The sequence below is a fragment of the Grammomys surdaster genome, unplaced genomic scaffold (assembly GCF_004785775.1).
Source record: "Grammomys surdaster isolate TR1022 unplaced genomic scaffold, NIH_TR_1.0 126118, whole genome shotgun sequence".
Lineage (NCBI taxonomy): Eukaryota > Metazoa > Chordata > Mammalia > Rodentia > Muridae > Grammomys > Grammomys surdaster.
The window spans coordinates 955,903-981,204 of NW_021620926.1; positions in this window are offsets into that span (position 1 = coordinate 955,903).

A 25,302-nucleotide genomic window follows, 5' to 3' on the forward strand; every position below is an offset into this window, starting at 1 on the left:
ATGCTGACATTTGCTAGGTTGATTCTTTTTCCTCCATCAGGTTTCTCTTTTGTAAACAGAACCATTGTGAAGTGTTAGTGTTAGTGCCTCTAAAGCACCAGAGAAAACCTGACTGGAGAGACTTGCTGTGCCTCGGTTGTCTTTCATCTCAATGAGATGGTTCAAACTGGTGTTTGATCTCTATAGTACTCTAAATCTGCCATCTCACTACATCTTTAAAGAGACTAAATAAATGCCTGACCCGCAGAAAGGAGCAGCGACACCCCGCGGAGTTCTTCTCAAAGCAGTTTATTCAGGAACCTTAACAATGTCCAAAACAAGCCCCTGAGGCCCTCCCTGTCTGCCCTTAAATCCTTGTGCCTGCACCACTCAAATCCTGTCACACAGGCACTCTCAATTGGTCCAAGGTGTTGCTCATTAGATGGCCTGATAATGCATAGCAGCAAGTCTGCGCACTATAGCCTGTGGACGTGGCTCTTCAGGGGTGTGTAAGGAAGTCAGGTGCTAGTCATAAGACTTGTAAGGAAGTCAGGTGCTAGTCATAAGACTTGGCAACCGTCCCAGGCGCCATCTTGGAATGGTCACCACACCCGCTCCTCACAGCTCAAGATGAGTGATCACTGGGAAAGCTTGCCTTAACCTACAGAGACGTTTGACAGTATCAAGGTAGAGCTCTCAGGAAGCCTCAAAGAATACAATAATTGGAATAATTTTAATATGATAATATATATTATTACATAATAAAAATATAATTTGATAGTGTAAATAATAATAATATATAAAACAAAATACTGTATGTGCATTTGTTGTGAAAATATAGCTACTTATTCATTTTCAATTCTGAGAAGTCTGTACATAGCATTCTTTTTCTGCATTATTGGATGTTTGGTTTTTTTTTTTAATGTGTGTGGACACACATGTATATAGAGAGGCACATGCATATGGATATATGTGTGCATACACTTGGGTATGTAAGCCTAAGGCTGATGTGGACTGTCTTTCTATATCACTCCATCTTACTCACTGAGCATGGTCTCTAGTTGAACCCATAACAGCATAGGTCCTGTTAGTCTACTTATCAGACTTGCTGAGTATGTGAGTTTGTGTGTGTGTGTGTGTGTGTGTGTGTGTGTGTGTGTATTTGTGTAGCAAATGTATATGGATGCCCACAGAGGCCTGAAGAAGATGTTGGAAACCCTGAATCCAAAGTTGCAATTGTTTGTGTACTGACTGACATGGATTCCAAGAACTGAATTCAGGCAGCCTAGAAGATCAGGAAGTGCTTTTAATCACCCATCAGTCTCTATATCCAGTTTAATAGAAATTTATGCTCGACACATTGAGCAGGTTGTTTTGATTTACTTGTCCTGGTGGAATGTGTCTCCAGTCATACTTTATGTATAGATTTTTTAAGTCACTGTTAACTTTTCTCTATTAAAAACTAACAAGATAGCTGTGTTTCTTCAATTCATGTTCATATTTATTTCCTATAAATAAAAAAATAAAAGAATTTTGGGACCCTTTTCCTCCTATTCATTTGCCTCATGAAGCTGTAGTAATGGGGGGAGGCAGAGTTTAGTTATGCTGTAGCTTCATGTATCACATTAGGTGGATATCTATGAGAGGCTTATCCTTTTCTAAAGAGAAATGGAGGAGGAGTGGTTAGGGGATGGAAGGTGGTCAGGGGAGGGACATGGAGGAGGGAAGGAAGAGGAACCTATGGTTTGGATGTAATGTATGAGACAAGAATACTTTTTTTTTTTTTTAAGTATTTGGCAAGTAAGACAAACTAACCATAAATCATCACTGAGAGTATCTAAATCACTGCCTATAGTCTATTCTCACAGCCTGGCTTTACTTTAGGCAAGTTGGTTTATGCATGATGCTGACCCAGCTTTCCAAAAGCTATCTTTAGAATACAGTCTAACAGGCAGTCCTGTGCTGGAGTCATGTTATATTTGTAGAAATTGTGACAAGCTCCTGCCAGCTTCTGACAAAGAAAGGAACTGGTGTTGTTTTCTCAGATCTCATTTGGAGCATCAGCATAATCCTACCCTTGGAAGGTTTCAGTTCTCCCTGCATTGAAACCTCCTTGGGGAAACATCTAAGAAAACCTAGTTCATCAATTCAGATGTTGATGTTTATCTGCCCCGGAGTGAAACACAAACCCCACTGTCATTTCATGGTGATTCTATAAAGGGATCAGAAAGTAACAGATCTTTCAGAACCCACTACTATGAATGCTGACAGATTCTATTGCAGGGGGGAGTGTCACATGAGTCTCATCTCATATGAAGCAAAGCAAGCCAAGTTCTAGGCCAGAGGCAAACAAAGCTAGACCTTAATCTTTGTTTGATGAGTATTTATCTTTCTTTCTCTAACGATCTCTCTTTTAAATGAACATATGGAATAAATAAATCCATCGCCATGAATTATTTTGCAGAAATTCCCAACCAAATCAACCAAATTAGTCATTAAGTAAAAATAAAAGTACTCTGTAGTTATGTAATCGTCCAAATAACTTGTTCTATTGAAGTCTAATACTTTCTATGTCAAAGCCCTGTTGTTTGTGTTTCTTGTGTTTGGTTTCTAAGCTTTTTGAAAGTACACACTCAACAGCTCTGTAAACAGCTCCATTTTCAGAGAGCATAATATCTTTTACTTTTACACTATATATCCAAACACATAAAATTATTATTTATTTCTGTTGTAAGAATACCTTAATGTTTAACCAAGGGACTCTTAAAAGTACAAACGATGAAAATAAGGCCTGGATTTGTTTTAATAAATTGATTTTTTTTCACTTGAGCTTTTTTGCCTGAGTCTTTGGCATGAAGCTTTCCTCCAGAGTGACTTATCCCAGCTGCTTAGTGGGTGAAGCAAAGGACAGCGGTTACCTCATAGGAAAAATCCATTGTACATACACTAAGGTGTTAGTCCTCCCAAAGATCCCAATTCAGAAAAATAAAGTGAATTAAAAAAAGTTATCCGAAGGAGGAAAAGTCACCTTGTGGCTAAATGCTTTAAGTGTGGGGGCACCAGTGTGGGTAAGGTGAGTTCTAGATGAATATTTATGAGTTCTGAGTTCTAATCTCTTTTGTCTTTTAACTTGAAAGCATTCCAAATATCTATCTATAAAGTAAAGTGTAATATTTGTCTTTCCTAACTCAGTGACATCATGTGGATAAAAGAGGAAAAGCAGATGTGAACTTCCCTAGGGTAATATCTAAAAGAGTGCAGATACTAAGGCTAATTCTCCTTGGCCTTTGGGTGGGTGAAAACTCCCTCAGACCTGCCTTGGAAGGAAGAAGTTCTTTCTCCAAAGGGTAAAACTCTCCAAGAAAATGACTCATTCTAAGATTTTACATCTGAGATGTAACCTGCTGCCTGCTATAACCAAAAAACAAACACCAGCAACAGTTTACCAATAGAAGAGGAAATTTGAACTTTCCTTTAACAGTTTTCAAGTTCACTAATTTTTAGTACACACACACACACACACACACGCACACATGCTGGAATGTTTCCTAGAATTTTCTCTTAAGGCCTGCATCAACAGTTCCCACTGCATAGTCTTCTTCATCTTGAAAGATCTACGTTGAACATTGCTTCTTCAAACTTAACCTTTCTCTCTTCTATCAACTTCTACAAAGGATGCTATCATCTTCATTCTCTTTTTTAATTTTTTATTGGCTATTTTATTTATTTACATTTCAACGTTATCCTCCTTCCCAGTTTCCCCTCCACAAACTCCCTATTCACCTTCCCCTTCTCCCTCCCCCTGCCTCTATGAGTATGCTCCCCAACCCGCTCACTCACTCCTGCCTCAGTGCCCTAGCATTCCTCTACACTGGGTCATCGAGCCTCCATAGTACCAATATGTGGATGTATGCAAACATCAGACTGAGGGCAGGGATCCGAATGGAGAAGTTAGGGCAAGGATTATAGAAGATGAAGGAGTTTGCAGCCCCTTAGGAAGAACAAAACTCTCAAAAAGCTTTCATTGACACCACCTGTCTCCTATGTTCAAGGAGTTGTTTTAGCTTTTACTTTTTATTATTCCCACTTCATAACAAACAAATATCCACAAAATTTGTCAGTATTACTTGCTGACAAAATATGGATGAAAATATGGATGATGTGGCGAGTTCTTATTTTAAAAAGAAAGGAAGCAAGCAACAAAAACCTGACATTAGAAGTTGTGACTGTTCCAGTTGCTTCAACATCATAACCTAATTAGAATATTAGTGATGACTACTATTTGGTTGATGTGTCTCAGGGAACCTAACTTAATGATTGCCAAAATTGCCAGGAAGTATTAAATCATCAAATTAGACGCTACCTGATATTGCCATAAAGAAACTGGTTTACATCTAAAGGTCAAAAGGGAGAAACTGGCAGAGGATAGCATGACTTCTAAAGGGGAGCCGTGGTATGATTTACTCTGGCTATCCTCTGGGCTGCATGATGTCATGACTTCAGCACAGCCTAATGTACACAAGAACATTTATTTTTCTAAATTTAGAAAATCTGTATTGGTTTGGTCTGAAACATGATGTCATTGCCCTCCTAGAAGCACATTGAAAGTTTCCAACCACTTCTGAGCACTCCAGAAAAACTTCCCAGTCAGTTATTTGTCTTTTGACACCTATATGCATTTCCATATTATATATAATTTAACACAAGTGTAAGTATGTTTAAAGAGAAAATGATATTTATTTGAGGCAAACTGCAATTTATTTTCATGTGGGTGGAAGGACTACAAATTCTAGGTAAAGCTTGTCTCAGTTCAACCCATACAATCCTTACCATAGAAAAGCTGTGTAAACATTTGACACATTATATTTTCCTAAGAGTACTAAGAATGTGTTATTATCTTGATTAATGTAATACTTATGAATTGAGGAAGTTGCTTAGAAATCTGCTCTTGTTTTCTTGCTGCCGTTTAATTCTCTGTTATATCCTGAGTCACACAGAGAACAAAAGAACTGTTCTGTGGTTACCTGATAAACTCCTTAGAATGGCTACAATGGTAAAATCAGTTCCCAGCAAATGTAGGCTGATATTAAGATTGGTTTATCATTTCTTATATCTAGTACACATAGCAAGTGATTTGTAGGTTTTTTAAATTATTCAATGAGTTGTCATATTTAAACTGTGACCCAGTGAAGAGTGTTCATCTTTATTTTATTCATTCTTTTCAATGCGTTATATTCCAAATGCTATTTCCCTCCCTCTTCCCCTCCTGGCCCCACAACCATCCACTGTTTCTCCTTTCCTTTTCAGAAAAGAGCAGTCCTCCAATGGATATCAACCAAATATGATATATCAACTTACAGTAACAGTTGGCTCCACTTCTTATATTAAAGCTGGACAAGGCAAACCAGTAACAGGAAAAGTAAGGGTCCTCAAAGCAGTTTAAAAAAATCAGATAAATCCCTTACTCCCATTGCTAGAAGTCCTACCAGAAAAGGTTACATTTTCTTTTAATTCTGAGAGAGAGAGAGAGAGAGAGAGAGAGAGAGAGAGAGAGAGAGAGAGAGAAGAAAGCAGAAAGAGAAGAAGGAAGATTATATATACATTAGTGTACATACACATGTGTGTGCATGAATGTGTAGTTTGTGTTATCTACGGGAAACCCTTCATATCAGGCCATAGAGGCAGAAATAGGGGTTGGAAAGATAGTTCAGTGGTTAAAGTACTTGTTTTGCCAATGAGAGGTTGGGGTTCAGATACCCAGAACTGATGGAAATGCTGGGCATGATGGTGGGCCACCTGTATTCTATCCTTGGAAAGCAGAGATAACGGATCATGGAAGAAGCTGACTAATCCTAGACTTGATTATGTGATCCTTCCTCAAAACAATGAGGTAAATGAACAGTTAAAGAAGATTCACAATAGCAACATCAGATCTTTATAGGCATATATACATACACACACACACACGTCAAAGTATCTTTTATTTGCCTGATGTAATTATTATCTTGGAGGCTTATATTGAATAAGCTCACTCATTCTATTTCCTTCTAAACTCTGGCTGGCTGGTTCAACTCAGCCATTCTGGCTCAAACTCCTCTCAAAGCTTATTGATTCGATCTGACTTTCCTTAGCTTCTCACTGAATTGCTCTGCTTGGCCACAAACTAACATCTGGCAACTTTTTCTAATCATCTGGCTTCTGATTCTCTGGCTACAGCTGCTTCTGCTGACATGCATTAACTGCATGAACTCATGAAGAGTTTCAACTCCACTTCACTGCACTCCCTGGACTGGCTCTCAACTGACTCAACTTCCAACTTATGATATCTCTTACTCTTCCAGCTCTGTTCTTAAATAGCTTTTCTGAGAGTTAGGAATATCATATCTCTGACTCACTCTATCATATCTTTCTCTGTTTTGTCACTTTGTCTACCCCTCTATTAGATGTCATTGTATTGTTTGGGATTAAAGGTGTATATAGAGTGTGTGTCTGCATTCTATCCAGATCACAGAGACCAGAAGGTCTTTAAATGTGATCAGAGCAGCCATGTTGCTGGAATAAAATTCTACACACACACACACACACACACACATCCATATGCTCAACATATGAAAAGAACAAGGAATAACAATGATGGGGAAATAAACATCTGTATCTTACAATGCAGGCAGCCAGTTTTCCCCACCACCATTTTCTCCTAGTAGGTTTTTTTGTTACTGAAATTGTCCATGCATGCTTTTACAATTTCAGCTCTTCTCCTTCAAATCCATTGTCATAAAGTCAAAGTCACACTCTGATCTTTCTGTGTTCTCAGTATTGCAAGGAGGTGCAAGCTTGAAAACTATGTTTTGTGTACTATCCTGCAAATGATGATTAAATTGTCTTCTTAGAGATACTTTCTAGAAATTCCACATGCAAGGAAGGAATGGGATATTATAGTTGTATCTCTGGCAGGACAGGAGTTGGGAATTGTGTATTTGAATCATTGTTGGGTTCAGTAGTAGATAGAGATCATTCCAATCTGGCAGACAGGAGGATGTTGACAGAAATTTCAGCATTTATAAATTTAGCTCAGAGTTAAAAGGCCTAACTGAAATAAGGGAGAGCAATTTCCTAACTCACAGGAAAAACCCTTTAAAAACATTTATTATTATTTATTTCAGTTTATGAAAGTATGTGCCTGTTTGTCTGTCTATATGTGCAACATATGTATTGGGGTAACTATAGAAACCATAAAAGGGTGTGTGATCCATGGCATGTTGTTACTCAAAATCGTGAGCCATTCATTGTAGATGCTGGAAACCATATATGAGTCCTTTACAAGAGCAGCTAGTTCTGATAACCACAAAACCATTTTTCTAGTTCTAAGTTAAAGACTTAGCAGTTAAGTTTTCTTCATCAGCTGTCCTGCCACTGTTCTAACTCAAGATCTAGATAAAATATCTTTCCTTTAAGCATCCAGAATCCTAGTGCACACAGATATTGAACTGCTGGAATAAGCAGAGCTTTGTTCTATTTAATAACTAGTAAAATGATATATTAAAAAGTATTCTGAATATGAATGGAATTTTTATCTCTATTAAAAAGCAATCTCTTTACATTTAAAATGAAAATTCACCTTTGTTCCCAGTCACTAAATTTCAACATTGATCTACTAAAGGATAAATGCTGCTTTTTTCCAACAATTCCCTTCCTAAGTTTCTCATTTTTGATTTCTACACCTTTGCTCTCCTGGTCACTGGTGATGGCTACTCTTGGTTGTCAACCTGACTACATCTGGACTCAACTAAACCCAAGCATCTCAGTAGGCTTGGGGAAAATTTTCTTGGTTAGATCATTTGAAATTTTAAGAAAGAGCCTAACTCTGGCCTACACTCTTTGGTGGCACTCTTTGGTCCTATGTAAAAGGACATGTGAAAGGGAAGCATCTGCTTTTGGTTGCTTGCCCTCACTCTTGCTGGCAAATTCATCAATCATTTTGCTAAGGCAGTCTTTCCCTGTTTAAGATATACTTCTTTAGTACTGCAACTGGAGATCAGCTGAGATATTCATATTCAGCCTTATGGACTGAAGATCTATTATGTTCTTGACTATCCATCAACAGCTATATGATATTGGATTAGTCAGACCACAGCCTGTGAGTCATACTAGTAAATCCTCCTTTTGTTTATTCAATCTATCAGATCTGTTTCTCTAGGCAACCCTGAATAATACCAGATCTCTAGGACTCTGTAAGCATTGCTTCCTCTGCTGTTAGTCAAACTATACTTCTTCTGATTCTATCACGTGTGGACTATTTTGTCTTCACTGAATTTCATAAGCCTTTATGTCAACATATTCTATTAACTTTTAACCTGAAAATAAATATATTTTATTAACCTACATCAGCATACCAATTCTTCCATTTTCTTCAGTCACTGCTAAATTGCAAGAAAAAAAAATAACTTCATGCCCTTACCCTAATTCTTCCAAGTCCTAGTTCTTATTTGGTCTTCAATCTGCCAAGCATCCATTAAAGCCTCAAGTGGCAAGCATCAAGAATTAAACCAAGTACTACTGACAGCAGATACTTAAATTGTGTATTGGTAATAATTCCTGGACTAACTTCAGTTCTGTTTTATTATGTGCTGAGGATTAAAAACAGTGCCTACCTACCACACAACACAAATTTCAGCCTTTACCTCTTTCTTATTATTATAAAATAAGGTCTCACTAACATTTCCCAAACTGTAGCACAGGTTGATCTTGAACTTGTGCTCTTTTTTTCCTCAGATTCTAAATTGCTGTGATTATAGACAAAGCTAACAAAACTATCTGAAGCCTATATTTTGCAATTCTTTATATGCAAGTATTTCTACAGCCTCCTGACAAATATTGACTGTTCTAGATGAGTCAGCAGTGAATCATCATTTGATTTCTGCCTATTCTTCCATCACAATGGAAATAGATATTGATCTATTTCCTTATATGCTGTGAAAAGCAGCAGTAATAATAAACTGACATGAAACAATTTACTAGATCAATCAACAATGATTTTACTTTTTTCTTCACATATTTTGTGCATTAGAAAGATATTGATAAAATACAACATTTAGATGGTTTAATGCATTCAACCCTATCACATATGTAACAGAATTATGACTCAGGTCTTATATTATCAGAAAGGTCCTATCCTAAAAGTCTGGTTACTAGTTCATGGTACAATTGAGAGCTGGTAGCATCTTTGGAAGGTGATACCTAATAGAATGAAATTGGGCCCTTAAAATTGTATCCTTACAAAGGATCTTGACCCTTTGTTCTCTTCAATTTCAGGATACAACATAGTGTACAGCACTTTTGTTCTGTATACACCCCACCATGATGTTTGGTTTCAGTACAAATCCAAAATTATCATACTCAGTAGAGCACAGACTAAAACTAAGTGGCAAAAATAAATCTTTCACTTTATTGTTTTCCTTAGTTATTTGTCATGATAATGAAATAATGGTTAACAAATTAGTATTTATTAACAGGATTAAAACACCAATTCTCATAAAACTAGCACATTAACTGAAATGTTTTTACACATTTACGCATCATTGATGTGGTAAGAAAAAGTAAAGTGAAACAAAAAAATGGGTCACGAAAGATGTTTACATAGTCACATGATCTGAGCCACTTTGGGAATAAACATAAATGTTCCAGTTTCTTGAATGTCAGAATGTATTCTTACTCAGAATAATTAGGTCAAGTTGATGCAGTGGGTCCAGTGTCTACCACATGACTAAATTCCTTACAGACGATGCTGTAAAGCCAACTTATATTAAGATTTGACTGCTTAGATTCAGCTGCATTTGAGAAATTTCTGATGACAAAATGTATATTTTCATTTTAGTATTTTATTTATATCTTCATTTTATGCCAATGTTCTTATTTTAGTGATAAATTGCCTTAAATATATATGAAAGAAATACATTTATAATTTAAAATTGAATATTTGATTGTTTACTTACAAGATTTAGGAATCTGAACAGAATTCCATGCATTCGTTTCAGGACACATGATGAAATATATTGCCTTTGTTGTTGAAAGTCGAACTGCATTACCAATTAACACTAGTGTTTGATCAGACAGAGAGTTACCATCATGTGGGACAGTGATTTTAAATATCTTCCTATTCTAAATATATATTAATGGAGAGATATAAACAATGAATCACAGCTATATTCTCAGTACTTGGTGAATGCTGGAAGATCATGAGTTCAAGTTTATGTACACAGGCCAGCCTGTGCCACTCTAGAGACTTTATCAACAAACAAGAAATACAATGTTATAACAAAGCTATGTGATGATGCAGAAAACAAGTGGTTGACCATTTTGCCTAGAGATTCCAATATCTCTTAACCCATCTTCCTCTCTGTTCACTCCTCCCAGTTCCCCACACATCACACTTAGTTTTCTATGTCATTAAGATCATCATCCTACTTGCATTACTTGTGAGTTCTTTTATGTCTTACTCATTATCATCTAGACAAATACAGTTTATCTTAACATCTTACAAGACACAGATGACTAAATATGTCATCTCGCTGAAACCATTTCACAGATGATTATTACATCCCGAATTCCTACTGCTTCTATGGAACATGGAGAGATTTTGTGGAGGTGAACTTACTATTGATAACATGACTACTTTTAGACACATGCAGAGATTTACAGAAATTAAGTCATGGCTAACACTTTCTAATTGTGGTGAGAACTGGAAAAGGAGATACCAATCAAAGCTTCACTAACTTTAGTCGCATAACAGTGAGTTTTCAATTATCAAATATGTGTCACTCTGAGACATGTTTTCTAGATGTATAGTTATGAACGACATACGACTGACTCATCATTATCTTAATTTGGATTCTCTAGAATCTGTAGAAGGAATGGTTCAGGTATTTTATTTCATTTATTTTGGAGTAAAAAATAGAAAGAAAAGTATCAACAGAGTTAGAACTACAGCTCAGTGGTAAAGCTCTTTACTTAAGTAGCTCTAGATTCCATTCCTGGTACTACAGACGACACCAACAGAACACTTGGAGGCCGAAACACCTTGACCATCAGAATGATACTTTGTAGGAGAAGATGATCCTTTGTCCTCATAAAATTACATACAAATTGCCAGTGGTTCATCATGGAATGTAGTGAGCTAAGAGAACTTTTCCTAAGCTATGAACTGTGAACTATCTTATAAATTACATTTATTTATAGAGCCACTGGTTTCTATATAATGAACTCTGTGGGAAGGACTTACTATCGACCATCTGAAGCAAGGGACTTAGTGCACAGGGTTTGAAGCATATTATTTTTAAAACATCTTAATTGTGCAAATTAATGATATTTACTGTACTATTTCTACTCACGAATATAAGTAAAATGAATAAGAATAATGTGGGACAGATATTTTTAAAATCTTTCTGTTTTAAAACAGGATTTTTCTCAGCTTGCATTTCAATATAGATTAACATAAACTCTGACATCAAAAAAAAAACTATGGGTAAATTGGATACTTTGTCATTAATGTAGTAAAATTACAATAATTATGTTGTGTATATTGATATAAATAACAAAACAATGAAAGTAATAAGAATTACAGACAAACTCACACTTGATGACACAGATCATTTAATGAAAACAATTTGGAGCAGTCAAACCTTGACATTGGTCTTCACCCAGGCCCTGAGACAATCAGCTTTGTGAAATAAAGAAAATCATACATGGATTCCTTAGTGGACTTTTTCACAAGGAATAGAACCAGAATTTACTTTTCTTAATCCAAGGCTCACCTTTAACTGAAGTAAATCACTTTATTTGAATGAAATAGTTTATTCCAATGGACAGTGACATAACTATTATATCTTATGTTCCAAGCATAGAATATTTTATTATACAGAAATAACTTAGACTTTCCAGGCTGTTCCAAACATCTTTTTTTTTTCTGAAAATAAGTATGTGGAAAAATAAATGTGTGGAAAGCTGAGAATAGGAAACATGAGAAGTGCCTATCCCCAGGGAGAAGCACATGACTTAGTTGTTCAGTACCAAAGTATCAGATCTGAAGACATATATATATATAGATAACAATATATGGACCCAACAGGTTAAATTTATGAATATATACATATATATAATTGAAAATGGACCACATTTGAAGGAAAGCAGGCAGGGGTATATGGGAGGGTTTAGAGGGAGAAAAAAGGAAGGAATAAATGTAACTAAATCATAATCTCAGAAATAAAATATAAAAATATGTGGATCCCTAGATAGTCAATGTTTTAAGAAATTTTAAATGTTATCATTTTACTGGTTAAATTCTCCATGGGTATATTTTACTTTTTAGTTTAGAAGATTCATTCTAATATTTTGAATATAGTGAAAGCTAAAAAGTTTAAATCAAATAAAATGTTAGCAACAACTGTCATAATTTCCAACTTCTTTTAAAGCTCAAATTATATTTAAATAATGCATTAGTAGATTCATATATTTTCATACCTATACCTGCAGATGTCGTAACTTACTTAATCATGCAGTATACAATAATTTTGATTTTTCAATGGAGAAGAAACTCAAAATAAAAATATTTTTATTTGTTTCTGTGGATTGATTTTTCTAATGAATTTAAATACTAAATAAATTTCTGCTACTGAGAAAATAAGATCAGAAGAAAGTGTTCATTATCTATTGTTTGATTTTTAAAATTTATGACTGCATTTATTTACTTTGTGATACGTGTGTATGTACATATGATTTATATGTGTATGAACCTATGAATCATAGCTAATGTGTGAAAGCCGGAGGATAACTTAACTCTTTCCACTGTATGATTCTTGGTAAAATGACTCTGGTTATCAGGCATAATGGTTAATGCCATTAGCTGCTTACCCAGTGGTTCTCAACTTTTCTAAGGCTACAAATCTTTAATAAGGTTTCTGATGTTGTGATGACCTCCAACCACAAAATTATTTTTGTTGTCACTTCATAACTGTATTTTCGCTACTGTTACAAATAGTAATATAAATATCTGTATTTTCTAAAAGTATGTGGGAGTCAGAATCACAGGGTGAGACACACTGTGCTAAGTAAATCCTGTTACACTGGCCCCTGTATTGTTTTTCTGACACATCTTGTTCCTGTTGTGGGGATGTGGGTTGCCAGTTGAGAGGTTTGGAGGAATTATTGAACAATTATCGTCACAGATTGTAAATAAAACTCTGGTTTATTTTTTAAAATATTTTCACATTAAAATTAATCATCTAGCAGTAGCAAAGTAGACCTAAAACCAACACTATTTTTATTCTTAATGTTATTTTATTTTCCTGAAGATTTTTTCACACACACCATATACTACTAAAATTATTTGTGTTCTTTCTCAAGGATGTTGGAGGAACCATGAGGAAATATAAAAAAGTAACATTTTTTTGCTATAGGTAAGCAGGTATTTTCAGCGTTAAAAAATTATTTCAAAACATTTATGAACACATGATATTGAAAGTAGGTAACTGAAATTATTTTAAATACTTCAGTTCAATTTTAAGCTTAAAACTTAAATATGCATTGACTATAAATGCTTATTTTGGCTTAGAAATTGGTGAAAGTTATTGAAATGTAAAAATCATGCTTTGTTCGGTTAGTTGTCTTTGGCCTCACGGCAAAAGTTTGCACAAGCATTTGGAAGGGTTCTTCATTTTTTTTTTTCATCTGAGGTCACTCTTCAATTCAACAAACTAAATTTAATGCAAAAACCAGTATTTAACTGTTAATGCCTAAATATACAGGAGAGTTCTCAGTCACCTAACACTAAATATTAACTTTTAGAATAATTTTCCTACACAATATTTCAAGCTAGAAAAATAAAAACAGTTTCATATTTAAGATCATTCAATCAATGTCCAGTAAACCCTTGCTTGAGAAGTTTTGGATTCTTAGAGTTTATTTAATGCTGTATTGTATATTTAGTTGGAAAAATCCTACATTATTGACAAATATGTGCAAAATCTAAATAGTCAATAAATAGATTATGATCATTTAATTCTTTAGTCGAGACTTTAAAATAACTCTATTTAACTAAAGAATCTGAAAGTGTTAGAATCTGAAAGTCATATCTGGAGGAGCCCACACTACTTTTATATTTCTAAACTTAGCATAAACTTAAAAATCATCTCTGTGAATGTGGATCCATGGAGTACCAACAATGTTTTCTGAAGTAAGATTGGCATACACCCAAGAAATTAAACATACACAAACACAATACATACATCAAATTTGAAAGAATTTGAAAGTTAAACTGATGCCAGACACAAAAAAATTATTGTAAGATAGGTTGTGACCTTATAGTATTGAGTATATTATAAGAATTGGGTTTATGGACAATAAGAATGTTACAGTATTTCCCTATCACACACTGTGATTAAAACCAGAATTTATATGAACCCTCTGGGACACTTGGAAGTTCCTAGGTAAGTGCTATAATTTATGTTTTCAGGATGGGATGTTGTCTCTCATCACAATAAATGAGACTTACTATTTGATCTGCAGGTTTGAGAACTCACTCAAATATGCATATGAAAGGAAAGAGTTTGTTAAGGAGTGAATCACACTTAATGATAAACAACAAGTCAAAGAAACCAGCAGTGTGAGCATGCTTTGAAAACATAATTTATTGACTGAGATTATAATTATAGCTCTTCTTCTCACTTTCCTACCTCAAAAATTTCACATATATGACCTTTCTCTCTTCTGAATTTATGGTCTCCTTTTCCATTACTTGTTGTGTGTGCATGTGTGTGTGTGTCTATGTGTGTGTATACATATATGTGTATGTACATGTATGTATGTGCCTGCCTGTGTATGTGTGTGTCTATTTATGTATAAATACAACCTTCTCACTTTTGTAGTTGTGTTTGCAGGACTATTTGGTATTGGTTTGCCAGTTTAGTGGAAGTTCTTTGTACTCTGCATCCAGGGTCTCTGTTAGATGGCACTACTATCTTATTTATCTACCTAAACAATAAATTTGTTACTTTTAACATGTCATTCTTTCTTTATAAAGAAACTTTTTTTTTTTTACTTAATTGGCTGCTGATTTAAGAAATTGTCATTACCATTTAGGACATTATATGTTTGTTCAAAAATGCTTTGAAATTTGACTGATAGACATTAAATAAACATTTGTTTTAAAAAAAACCTATAGCATTTCAAGCCATTTAGAAGTTCTCAACTATTAAATTAAAGACTATCACAGATCTTGTCTAATTGAACAATTTCAGAGGGATGCTGCAGTATAGAAGGAAGTCTTTTGGGAAATGACCTCATCCCAACAATGGTTAGAATTTTCTGTCTGTACCTTCCTTCTCCTCTACCTGTACTTCTATACTGATGTAATGACCAAAAATGGCACAGACTAAAACTTGGCTTCATCAAAAGCAGCATTTGAAAGTAGCTTTTAGAGCATATTTATTAAAACTAATAGAGTGAGTGCATGCTGAATAGTCCTATTTAATGTTTAATAGATAGATTGGCTTCTATGTCCTGGAAGCAAATGTCTTCAGTTAATTTGACATGACATGAATTGTACTGACAGTTAATTCAGCAATGGAGCATCCATCTTTTAAAGATTATGCCACATTGGCACCTTCATAGTTACTTGGATAAGCTCCTCTAAATGTCCTTGGCTCAAAATATTTTACAATAAACTTCCATGCCAATTCAGGCAGAATCTTGGCTTTTGTGGGATCAGCCTCTGCCCACTTCAGGCTATGTGTTATAATAAGCAAACACACTCTATTAGTAATTTAACCTATTTTTCTGTTAACCAAACACAAGTTTCTAATTCAATTTTTGCAAATGTTAATTTATATAAACATTCTTACAATAAAAATTGTCAAGAGAATAAACTATATTAAAACGTCTGCACTTATAAACACTAATATTAAAAGGCTTTGCTTTGGGTAATTCTTCTCCTGTAAGTTTTCAAAAAAAATATCTCTCTTCCATAAATATATGTTACTCAATTATAAATATGCTTAGTGTATTTTGTGGAATTGTTTTCTTAGCTCTAATTTTTAGTTTGATCATTTCTTTATATTATTTACCTATACACTTGATTTTCATTCATTTTTGACTCACAGTACCATTTGGAAGCTGGTACATAATTCAGCTTTTTGTTGTTGTTGTTGTTGTTTAGTTTTAAGGGGGTTTTTGCTGTTACTATTGTTGTTGCTATTGTTTCTCAGACAAAGTCTGGCTTTGTAGCCCATGTTGGCCTCAAACTCATTTACGAAGTTGAAGCTAGCTTTAAATTCTGCCAACCTTTTTCTTCAGCATCACACTTTATGGAATTACAGTTTCGTTCGACCACATTCTCTAAGTGTTATGTGTACATCAACTCATGTTTAATATACATATATGTGTGTATGTGTGTGTATGTGTGTGTATATATATACATATATATATATCACATGTATGTATTTCTATATCATATATCCTAATATATGTACAACATTGAATGTAAATTGAAAACTGTATGGCACAGTTAAACATTACCTAAAAATAAGAATGAAATGCCTAAATTATTGTTTTGTATCACTAAATTACTATAGACAGATAAATCAAATTGGGCTTTTAACATAAAATGTTTCTGAATGCTATCAGTGAGCTTAAACCCACAGCCCTGATGTTAATGAAAAGTTATCGGTAATCAACTCTTCACTCCTAGAAGGTATTCAATGAAGAACTGATTCTGTAGGCCTAGATTATCTTCAGAATTGGATTTTGATTAGTTTCTGAGAGTGATAACCTATAACCCCTAAAGATATTCTGCCTTTAAAAGTCTTAGTATGTGTGAAATTTTAGGGTAGATCACATAGATATATGATGTTCACACACATTTATGACACCAATATCTAGGAGCAGGTCTGTGTCATGCTGTAACAATTTGTCTTCTGTTATACCACAGCAAGGCTGAATACTGAGTAGATGAGGTAGAATAATGGGCCTCCAATTATAAAAGGTAGATCCCAGTAAAACTTTGACCCTCATATCCCATGTGCTTTACTGTTAGACAAGTCTTTATACATGGCCTTTGTTGTTAAGAGAGTTAAGTCTAGGAACAAGCAATACAATAAACACAAATAGTCAAAGAAAAAGCAAGGCATTAAACCCAGTTCTGTGAACACTCCTGTGATCGCTGTCTCTAAGGGTTTATCAGGATGAGCAAAGCATCTGAACCTAATTCCCTGTCCTAGCCCAAGGTCATTTTCATGTCTGAAGCCTGTTTTCTTGTTCTAGCCTAAAATTTAGATTCCTGACAGAAATTACTTCTTTGTTCTAGCCTAAGATTTAGGTTCCTGCCTGAGATTACTTCTTTGTTCTAGCCTGTTCCTTGACTATTTGCTTCTATTGTATTGCTAGACCCTCAACCTAGAGCTCACCTTAATACATACATGTAATCAAAATGGTATAAAAGCATAAAGGAGGAGACGGTGTAGGATACGGGGTTCTAGGGTAGGGAAATGGGGAAAGGGAATAACATCTGTATTGTTAATAAATAAAATATCCAATAAAAAAAGAGAGTTAAATCTTATGATGGTCCTATCCTAACTCAGGACTTCTGGGGGACCTATCTCCCACAGTAATCCCTGAAAAGAGTGCAAGATATCTGAACAATTATGAGTCTTTGTGTCAATTTTGAAAATAATTCAAATAAAAGCTTCTCTGATTAGGGTTGAGAGAGGCATTAGTCTATGGATATGAGGGTAAAGCATTAGGAATCAGCTAAGGACTGTGCCTATTTAGCAGCATGATATTTGGCTTTCCCCTGGGAACTATGATCACTCTTTAACAGTGTTATATATGGGTCCCATCTTGTGGAAGAAGATTAAACTCCAATAAAAAAGTGGTTGTTTATTCCTATAACATTTGTGCCACTGTTGAACAAGCAGGCCTGACTGGCGAGGCCAGTCTTTATAATAACTCATTGGATTCATAACTGGTTATGACTAATGATCATCACTTCCCTCTGGTGGGATGTAAGCTATCATTAGATATTTCATTGATGTGTTTCTAGATGACATTTTTATCTCACTGTAAAATACATAGTTCCTACTGTTAAGGAGTTAACCAACACTTCCCAAAATATATTTTCTGGACCCTACATGAGGCCTAATACTGTAAATGTGATCTAATATCTACCCATAATTGAAGACATATTAACCTGTGCTTCCATCTATAAATGTTTATTTCTATTCTGCAAAGTGTCAGCTAGGCATATGTTAAATCTATCTTATCAAACCTAAATTTGCACCCATATCTCAGTAAGGACTCAAATATTTTGTCATTTGTCATTTGTAGAAGTGAGTCCGTACTCCTATCTGGTTCACACCTTCTCAGATGTACTCTTTTCTAGTTGTGTGTTTTCCATTTTGTTTCTTTAATTTTTATTAATCATTCCACTCAGGATGATATCTCAAATAATATCCCAGTTACCTACTCTACCAACACCTCATCCCATAATATCCCACTTCCTGGTTACCCCTCTGCCAAACTCCATCCCTCATCTACCCTCCTTCATCGCTTTTGCCTGTATGAGAGTGCTCCTCCACCCAACCATACTCTCCTGCCTCACCTTTCCAGTTCCAGCATCCCCCTACTCTGGGGCATCAAACCTCCCTAGGTCCAAGGGCCTCCCCTCTCTTGCTGTCAGGCAAGGCTATCATCTACTATATTTGTATCTGGAGCAAAAGATCTTTTTTGATACACTCCTTGGTTGGTGGTGTAGTCTCTAGGAGAACTGGGTGGTCAGGCCAGCCTATGTTGTTCTTCCAGTGGGTTTGCAATCTCCCTCTGCTTCTCCAGTCCTTCTGCTGGCTCCCCCACAAAGTTCTCTTAGTTCAGTCTGATGGTTTGGTCACTTGCTGGCCTGACCTCCCCAGGAACTGCCAAACTTGATTCCTGTTTGCACGTGCCTCTTGACCACAGCAACAATGTTAGGTTTGGTGCCTGTAGACATGATATATCCTCAGGTGGGGCCGTTCCTCACTTGGCCCTTCCTTCAGTCTCTGTTCCATTTTTTGTCCCTGTTCTTCTTTGGACAGAAATATTTCTGGGTTAAAAGAAATTTGAGACGTGTAGGTGGCTCTATCCCTTGACCAGGGGCCATGCCTATCTACTGGAGGTGGTCTCCAAAGGACCTATAGTCCCCTTCTCTGCTCATTAAAGCTAAAGTCTATCCCATTGGGTCCTAGAGCCTCACATTTCTCTGGCGTCTGGGACCCACCAGTGGCTAGCCCCAGTTCCTCATCCCCCCCCACACACACCTACTTTTATTCAATTTCCTAACCCTCTGGACCTCTCTCAAGTCCCCTCCAGATTCTGAAACTATCACCCTTATTTCCTCCTCATTTTCCCTTCCTTGTCCCTCTCTCCTTCCATCTCACACAATTGTCCTGTTCACCCATCAGTGCTGGACTGAAGGATTCAACCCCTGATCTTCCTTCCCTTATGCTCCATATGGTCTACAGGTTGTATCATATGCATTGTGATCTTTTGGGTTAGTATCCACTTAATAGTGAGTACATACCATGTGAGATCTTTTGTGTCTTAGTTACCTCACTCAGGATGATATTTTCTAATTCCATCCATTTGCCTAAGGATTTCATGAAGTCAATGCTTTTAATCACTGTGTAGTATTCCATTGCATATGTGTACCACATCTTCTGTATCCATTCTTCCATTGAGGGTTGTTTCCAGCTTCTAGCTATTATAAATAAGGTTGCTATTAACATAGTGGAACATGTGTCCTTGTTATATGTTGGAGCATCTTTTGGGTATATGCCCAGGAGTGATATAGCTGGATTCATAGGTAATACTATGTCTAATATTTATTATTTTATTTTTATAGCTCTTTTAAAGTATTCACTTAAGTTTTTCACTCAGGGTTCTAGTAGTTTGTTTTATTTTCTTCAGAGTATTCTCTTATTACCTTAGAAATTCTACTTAGGATTGGAATTGGTGATCAATTCATGTCCTTGTCCATGGCAATCAATACTCAAACACAGAGCAAAATGCCCAGCCCCTTTGTTTTTCTACTTCTGATTAGTTATAGCAAGCACAGTTTGACTGCTTGTCTTTCTTTCCTCACATCTGGAAACTAGGACATATACATGAATTCTATATAGAGTTCTTCTCAACATTCCTTTTAAGATAGTGATAGATTTATATCAACTAAAGGATGTGCAGAGAAGTGTTGCTATGGTATGGATTTTGTGTTCTTGTTTTAGTTAGGGTTCAGGGAACACTGCTCACTGACCTCCCTATTCCTGTAGTTATCATGTCTATGTGGCCTTCTGTTAGCACATATGTGTCTAGAGGTGATGTGACTCAGGATTTTGTTTCTAGAGCTGTGGGCCCTGTTATGAACTCCTCAGTCCACTCTTGTTCTTCCCCAACTGTGTGGTTCTTATTGCTTTTAGACCAAACATGATAGATAAGTAGGACACAGTAGCTTGAATTATCTTTGAACTTTAAATTCCTTGCATTTAATGGTTAGACAACATTAAGTAACTATTTACTACTTATCCATAGATAGGCTATACCATACGTATCTATAGTTTTAAGAGAAAAGATTTTCTATTTGTATTTCCCAGGCTATGGATCATACTGTTTCCCCGAATGGCCTTTCTGAACATTGTCAGTATATATAAGAAGATGTCAGCCCCCATGTTTTATTTCAGATGTCACAGACTTGGGACTTTGCTTCATAGTTTTTGAATTAAGGTCCTGTTTGTTTTCTTAACAATGTTTATCTTCTCTATTTTACTTACTTTCTTTTTCTTTCCATCAGTGAAATGTAACAGATGAGGAAAACACTAAGATGTTCTTAAGTGGACAATGTAATTCCTACTGCATTACATTGTGACTCATTCTCTGTCCTTATTCTTTGAATATGTGACAGTGTAATACAAATGTTCTGTACAAATATAATTTAAAAGTCATTTGGCTATGTTTCTATTTCTATAATTCTATCTTCCAGTCAAACTCCACCCCAAGGCCTAAAATCAACGAAATAAATCAGTCAGAATATAATTTCTAAATAAGCGCATTAAAACTCCTTTTCTGGGATAACTAATGTTTTTGAAATCTGAAGTTTTCAATTTGCTTAACACTAAAAGTATAGTTTTAAAGTTTGGCGAAGTAAATGAACATTTCTCCAATAGTCTTTCCTCCTCTGTTTGAAATTGTTTTTTGACTCTATACTATTATTATTAATGCATAGTTTTAAATTAAAAATTATTTCAAAACTCATGCTGAAATCTTGTGTGTACATGTATTCATGTCTCTTTTTATTGTTGTCTCTAGAAAAGTTGTCTCTTCTTGGCTTAGCATAATAAAACACTGTATTGTTTGTTGTTTATAAATAACAGAAATTAATGCTTTTCACACTGTGAAGGCTCACTTCTGGAGATCAGCCTTCTAGCTGTCTCAGTTTCCAGGAGAAACCCCTCTGTACATGCATTTTCTTTTTTTATGATTATCATGACTATTTAATAATTAAAAATTCTTTTTTTACAATTCTAAGTAGTATTTATTAAAAATCTCCTTTGAGAAAAAAAATTTCAGCAAATTTTGACAATTATACCATCAGGTAGAAGATGTTTGTGTGTGAAATATTTGACATTGGAAAGAAATTTCAGAAGTATTTGAGAGAAGTAGCTAGTCCCATTTTTTAAAACTACAAAAAAAGCGGTTTAAGCATTTAATGTAATTTTCAAATTTTTTATTTTTGCTTTTATACCATTTTAATTACATGCAAGTATTAAGGTCAGTTCTAGCTTGAGGAACTAGCAATACAATAGATGCAAGAAACAAGCAAGATAATATACACAAGTAGTCAAAGAACAAGCAAGGCAATAAACAAAATTCTGTGAACACTCCTATGATCTCTATTTCTAAGGGCTTATAAGCATGACCAAAATATCTGAGCCTACTTCTCTGTCCTAGCCCAAAGTCATTTTCATGCCTGAAGCCTATTTCCTTGTTCTAGCCTAAGATTAATATTCCTATCTAGAAGTGGGCTTCAGACAGAAATTTGACATTAGGATAGAACAAAAAAGTAATTTCAGTCAGGAATCTAAATATTAGGCTAGAATTAACAATTATTTTATTGGATATTTTCTTTATTTATATTTCAAATGTTATCCCTTTTCCAGGTATCCCCTCCAGAATCCTCTTATCCCATCCTCTCTCTCCCTGCCTCTCTACCACCCACCCACCCACCCACTGCACTGGCATTTCTCTACACTGGGGCATTGAACCTCCTCAGGACCAAGGATCACTTATGTCCAACAAGGCCATCCTCTGCCACATACGGGAACAGAGCCATGGGTCCTCCATGTGTACTCTTTGGTTGGTGGTCCAGTACCCAGGAGCTCTTGGGGCTCTGGCCAGTTGACACTGTTGCTCCCCCCATGGGGCTACAACCCCCCCCCTTAGCTCCTTCAGTCCCTTCTCCAACTCCTCCATCATGGACCTTGCATACAGTTCAATGGTTGGCTGTGAACATTCGCCTCTTTATTTGTCAGGCTCTAGCACAGCCTCTCAGGAGACAGCCATATCAGGCTCCTGTCAGCAAGCACTTTCCTGCATCCACAATAGTTTCCATGTTTGGTGACTGGTGATGAATCCACAGGTGGGGCAGACTCTGGATGGCCTTTCCTTCTGTTTCTGCTCCACACTTTCTCTCCATATTTTCTCTTGTGAGTACTTTCCCCCCTTCTAAGAAACACTGAAGCATCCACATTTTGGTCCTTTCTCTTCTTGAGCTTCATACGGTCTGTGAATTGTATCTTGGGTATTTTGAACTTTTGGGCTTATATCCACTAATTAGTGAGTGGTGTAGAACAAAGAACAGACATGTTCTCTGGGACTTCATTGGAGCCCTTTTCTCATTAAGAGTTGAAAATTCATTTATTTGTATAAACTCTTAATACCATCACACTGAGTACTAAATTGCAATATGTGAATTTATGGTGACAGGACATTGTAATAGCTAGAAGAAGATACTATCTTACATAATAAATAACTCATCCATGAACCATACACTGAAGAGCAAAAGTGTTCTAAAATAAGATGCATAAAAAGGGGCATCAGCCTCATTGCCCCAGCCACGGATATCAGAAGATGGTATTTGTAAAACATCTTGCAAAGTGCATATTTTATGTATTTCATGTATTGATGATAATGTCTGGAGCTTTCAAAACTGTTGTGAGAAAAATCACAGACAAACAAAACTAGACAAAGGAGGGAGCAAAAAAGGAAAACAAAGAAAAAGAAAGGATGCCTGGAGAGAAGTGAAACACATTTCATTCACAGATTTTCCTTAAAGTATAAGCAAGCACAGGGTCAGTTTTATGAGACAGTAAATTCCTCAAATGGTATTCCAAAGTAATGAAAAGAACATTAATATCTGACTCAACTGGGGACTGTGCCTTGGATTTCTTTTAGAAAAGCAGATTCTGGGGTCTCATTGTCTTCCAACAACATACCCGAAACTCTGCACACCCAGAACCAACGTATAAAAAGATACTATAATCAAAACCACCAGGGAAATTCCCACCAATCAATATTTTAAAGCCACTCATCAGATATATATAGCATGATTCCATCCATTATTTATGGTTTTGCCTGTGTAACCTACACAAGAATTTTAAGTAAAATTTTAAAAGTGTTAGCAATTTAAAAGATATCTCTCCCCTCCCACAACAAAGCCAAGTTGCGTTGGGAAGTAGAGTAAAGAAGATGAATTCCAAAACTTTATAACAAGAAACTGAATGTTTAAATTCATAGCCCTTATAATCATGCATCAGCTTTGTGTTCCTAGTAACACAGTTAATGAAGATTCTATAAATTCTTGATAAGAACTTCTGATAATCTCATGATATCAGTAACATAAACAGTGAAGTGGTAGAGATATGACTCTGGCTTAAGTTTGTACAAACAGGATGAGATAAAAGGAGAAAAACAAGAAAGTTTTGCCTGAGGATGTATTTAGTGGCTAAGTATATACCACACATATGTGAAATCCTAGCTTTGGTCCCCAGAACATATATGCATAATCAAAGAAAGAAAGAAAGACAGAAATAGACAGACATAAAGAGAAAAAAGAAAGGCAATTAGAGAAAGAAGGGGAGAAAGGAATAAAGGAAGGGAGGATGAAGGAGGGAGAGAGGAAGGATTGATTTCCGTAAGATGACTGCATAGTTGGTATTAATTTTAAATTTGCTGGTCAGAGGCTATGGTACAACAAAGAACCTTTTGTAGTAATTCTGAGTCTCAGGAAGTTTCAGGGTGAGGATGAGGACATAAAAGTTGAGTAATATTAATGACATATTACAAAAAAAAATCCACCAAATAGTCTACTCTGCAATTGATGGCCGAACATCAAATACAGCATTATCTTGGTGTGGTAAGTATCCAGCGGTTTTCATTGAGCTCCTTCTGTTTTAACATGGGATTTGATACAATACAACTTCAATAACACTTCATCAAAATTTCATGTTCAGTAAGTCCAATTTCTTTCTTATAAATATTGCCCACTTTGGTGAGTAAAAAAGAACATGTTGTTTAGATGTCTTACATGGCCTCATTTATTTCTAAAAGTCAGTCTTTTCAGAAAATAAAGTTCACTGCCACAGTATGATACTTTCGGCATCATTACTTTGAATTCAGTTAGATCTATGTTTTATTAGAGGATATTAAACTTAATGAAAGGACTCAAAATTTAAAATTATTTACATTTGAAAGTCTTAATAAGGACTCTACAACTTTGTTTTTTATTGTCTGTTTTTTTTTTATTGTTTTGTGGTAGAAGGCCTCTATCTAAACTAACAGAGTAACAATTCAGTTACTAGTTGAACAAGAGTTGTTTCAGAGCCTAGACTAAAGTTACTAAAAATTTCTAACTTCTCATATTCAAGAGTAAGTGTAAACATATAGGTCTGGTTCCATTTATCTGTTTATCATCTATAAGTCTGTATGTCTATGAATCATCTACCAATATATCATCTCTCTACCTATTATCAATCCATCATATATGTATACATATACATATATATCCTGTCTATCATCTATCTATGTATCTAACGACTATTTACCCATCCATCTTTCATCATCATCTTTGTCATCATTAATTTTCATAACCACTCATATCCTAAGGAAATACAGCAATTCTTTAATTGAGTAACTGACCTCATCCACTGAGTAATCTTAAAAGACTTATCTTCACGGAAGCAGAACAGATATATG